This window comes from Branchiostoma floridae, chromosome 16, assembly GCF_000003815.2.
Source record: "Branchiostoma floridae strain S238N-H82 chromosome 16, Bfl_VNyyK, whole genome shotgun sequence".
NCBI classification, from domain to species: Eukaryota; Metazoa; Chordata; class Leptocardii; order Amphioxiformes; family Branchiostomatidae; genus Branchiostoma; species Branchiostoma floridae.
The window spans coordinates 1,602,224-1,606,615 of NC_049994.1; positions in this window are offsets into that span (position 1 = coordinate 1,602,224).

The following is a 4,392-nucleotide window of genomic DNA, read 5'->3' on the forward strand; positions in this document are numbered from 1 at the left end:
TTAAAAGCCAACAACACTTACATAGACCAGTGCAGGTCAGGTGCAGGTAGACACCAAAAATACCTGCACAGCTCCAATTTTACCTGGGCACTAACCTTCATATAATGCATGGTGGTATTTCAAGCTCTGAATTTGCAAAGATAAATTCTATAATGGTAAATGATGGAAATGTCACTCTAAGGGCATTTTGACATTAAGATAAGTTTGATATTAATTGATGTAAATCATGCAAATGAGGGCCTGATTTACATGATTTATTAGCAAATGTTACAACATCCTTCTTTGCTAAGATGAGTCTTTCATACATTGAACAACTTGTTTTGTCTCAAGGGATTTCATTTCTACACCTATATTAGTATATATAAATCAAGATCCTTTGATGAATTGGTCTGACATTTGGCAAACACCTCAGTCACATCTAGCAAACACTATATCTACTTCATAGATGATTGTGTGCTACAGCCTCTTGTTGTGTATAGAAGTTAGGACATGTTTTTCTTGTTTGTATTTCTTGCCGTTTGGAGCACGAAAACTGCAACTGTATTTGAATGATATGTTGTTTGTTGCAGACATCCTAGGTGCAACTGCAGGTGAAAAGAAAAAGGCCAGTCCAAGTCATTTTAAGCTCCTCATGGTGCTGGGACAGGACATCCTTTTTGCAAGGTCAGTAACCCACAAGCAAATCTTAGTCTACCAGGCAGACATGAGACATTCAAGTATTCCTTAATTTGTTACTCTCACCTCTCAAATAAACGTACCGGTACGTTTATTTTTTTCCGCCTCAAAATCCACCCGGTACATCCTTATTTTAGACGGTACGTTTATTTTTTTTTTCAGATTGGGGCTTTCTTTGCTAACCAGGGACTCAGAAAATATTAAAAGTGTGGGTTTTGTGCCCATGTTTCTGCGATTTTTTTGCTAAAAATTCACTATTTTCCGTCCGATTTCATCTTATGTTTTGGAAATTCCAAACGCCGTCAGTCCTCCCCACAAATAAACCTGACTGGACAACACCCCAAAAGGGCGGAGTCTAGTCTGCCAGCAGGCTAGTGCAGTGTCTAGTGCAGTGGGCGGAGTCTAACTCTCTTCAGTCTCTAAAAAGTTTTGCCGCCAACAGGCCTGGTGCAGTGGGCGGAGCTTGTGCAATAGAAGCCATGGGAATGTGTTTCCCAGGAAGGACCTGCCTCAAAGATGAATACATTAAACCATATTTGGTGTGTACCAGTTTCCTCTGAATTTACACAGGTCTCAGAGGAACGTGTTACTTTTCTTTCTATCTTCAGGTAATGCCTGCAGGGGAATTAGCAATACGATATGACATGTAATAGGGGGAGGTGTAAAGTATGAAGTGTGTTCTGTGTTCTTTCTCTCACTAAATTTCTGGAATTGATTAACAAGATATGTACAGGTCAAATGTATTACTCTATATGATATTTTTCAAGGCCCAATCTAACCAATTAAAAAGGCCAAAAATGATAAACATTTTAAGATTTTGGCAGTGTAATGTAGCCATTCTTTTTGAAGTATTATAAACATTGTTCCCACTGCCATGAAATTGAACATTGAGAAAGTCTAAGCAAATTTTGAAATGTATGTAGAAATGATTACAGACTTTTGAAGTTAATTCTTAACTTTGATTTGACTCTCTAGTAACTTTTTAGTAAAATGATGTCACTTACCTGTTTTTAGGTTTTCCTGTTAATTTTTGTTTCTATGTCTGAGTTAAGATATCTTGTGACAAGGTCCTTTGTAAGGGTAACACAGTGACAAAATACAAAAGTATAAGAATTTGAGTATAAGAATTGAGTACTAGTACTTCTTTGGTAAAAATCAAGTTCTGAGACCTACCAGCCATCACTTGAAAAATTGATTTTGTTAAGTTCTCCATTGAAAGGGTTAAACAATAATGCGCTGCTCAATTTAGATGGTTAAAATTATTTGGCAAAGATACTGTATAAGATATCTCAAATTGTTTTAGGGAAGGGTGTAAGAAGCATTATATATGGTTTCCTGAATGTGAATAATTTGCAGATCAGCATTAGATACTGGTTGACCTTGTTTTTCACAAATTCTGAGGGATTTTAATACTTTTCAGTATTTTAATACTTTTACTTTCATTTTATACCTCATATTTCAAGTTTTGGCCTACCAGTAATGTATGTTGCTATTTTAATCGAAAGAATTAGCTTGCCTCAATATCATGAAAATGATGTTTTTGTGATCAAACATGCTTATATCTAAATACTGTTACTTAGGTCACAGCAGGTACATGTAACTTTTATGGAATGACATCAGTGCATGCATTGATTACTCTGTGACGGATTCTAACCTCCAATGACAGAGTACATTTTTGTAGTTGGTGGATGTTATGAGTGTTCGCATCTCTTTTTCTGTTTGCTGCATTCGTATGTAGTTTGGCATGTCGTCTGCACTCAGATGCGCCATAGTGCAATTTGTTTTTCGTAGCTGTTGTTGTTTATTTATTCATTTATGTAATCAATGTAATAAGTTCATAAACCACCCCCATATTCCCGGTATTGTGGAAGAGGCTATGTGGTTTCAGGATTTCATTTTTAGCTTGTCTCGAAGCAGATATGGGGGGTTACATGTTGTCTGATGTACAGAACAGCTGTAACAGTAGAGGAATCCCTAAACAGATGTTAGACTCTGGCTTCCTGGCGCATTGCATTCAGGTCATGCAGTGCCAGTGTTATGATGAATGAATGAAGACACATTTTTGCCCCACTGGGCTTAGTACAGGTCACACGGTAAGAATCACATATATGTAACAATGGAAACAATTATACACATCTATATATGCAGATGTGCATCTAATCTATTCTAGGACATTCAACTTCCTCTTGCTTCTTGGTAATTGCATAGATGTAGCTAGCTGTTTGGTTGGTTAGAGTTGGTTTATCAAAAGCTGTCAGGAATATAAATTTCTCTTTACTGTTCAAGTGTCTAAAGTGGGGATATTTACTAATTCAAACACATGGTCAAATAAAATGCTCCTATCGCTATCATACAAAGGACAATCCATAGTAAGATGTACTTCATCTTCTACTTTCCCTAAGCTACAAAATTGGCATATTCTTTGCTCTAGAGGAGTGTAGTTATGTCTTCCTGATTCAATTCCTAATTTGTGGCAACTGATTCTTAGTTTTGTGAAATAATTTTAGGTGTATTTTTTTAGTACATATAAATATATAATTCCCCCTGGTATGCTGACAACTTTATTATTTGTCTAGGACTGCCTATATTATTGGCATGATATATATATATATTATTGCAACTGATGCAAGGGAATTCATCAGTACGGCACAGAGTATATGACCTACGGTCACTCATTTTTGCTTGAATTTGAAAAAAAAAAGAATTCTTTAACCAACAGCAATGGCAAACATGATCTCTTTAATTGGAAAATATGTCTTAAACCTCTGTCAGACTATTGCATCAAGAGTTCTGAAACCTCAAACCTCTTAGAAATATTTAAAGTAATTTGTAGATTTAATGTTTCATTTTGTCTCATTGATTATGCAAATAAGGTGGCAATCAGTATAAACTATTTATGGTGGTCTTTATAACCCAAAACGCATCTAGTTTTTGTTTACTAATAGAAGTCCTGTTGGCAAAATTTCATATTTACATTCTGTCCAAAAAAAAATGCTATTATGCACATTTGCATATGCTATAAATTGTGATGTAAAAATGGAGAGGGAAGCATTATGTGTTCAGAGTAAGCAAGAAAGCTTACATAGACTCTCTAGGCATACTGCCTGGTTTCCTATGACGGCATTGGATTAGCCTTACATGGGGGACATTGCTAACAAGGGACCAGTTTCACATCGACAAGAAAAAGGGAGAGTGAAGCACTGTAGGTGCCAATTAAGCAAGAAAGCTTACACTCTCCAGGCATACCGGCTGGTTTCCTATGACGGCATTGGTCTCGCCTTCCATGGGGGACATTGCTAACAAGGGACCAGTTTCACAGGGACTGCCTTAGACAAGAAAAAGGGAGAGTGAAGCACTGTAGGTGCCAGTTAAGCAAGAAAGCTTACACTCTCCAGGCATACCGGCTGGTTTCCTATGACGGCATTGGTCTCGCCTTCCATGGGGGACATTGCTAACAAGGGACCAGTTTCACAGGGACTGCCTTAGACAAGAAAAAGGGAGAGCGAAGCACTGTAGGTGCCAGTTAAGCAAGAAAGCTTACACTCTCCAGGCATACCGGCTGGTTTCCTATGACGGCATTGGTCTCGCCTTCCATGGGGGACATTGCTAACAAGGGACCAGTTTCACAGGGACTGCCTTAGACAAGAAAAAGGGAGAGTGAAGCACTGTAGGTGCCAGTTAAGCAAGAAAGCTTACACTCTCCAGGCATACCGGCTG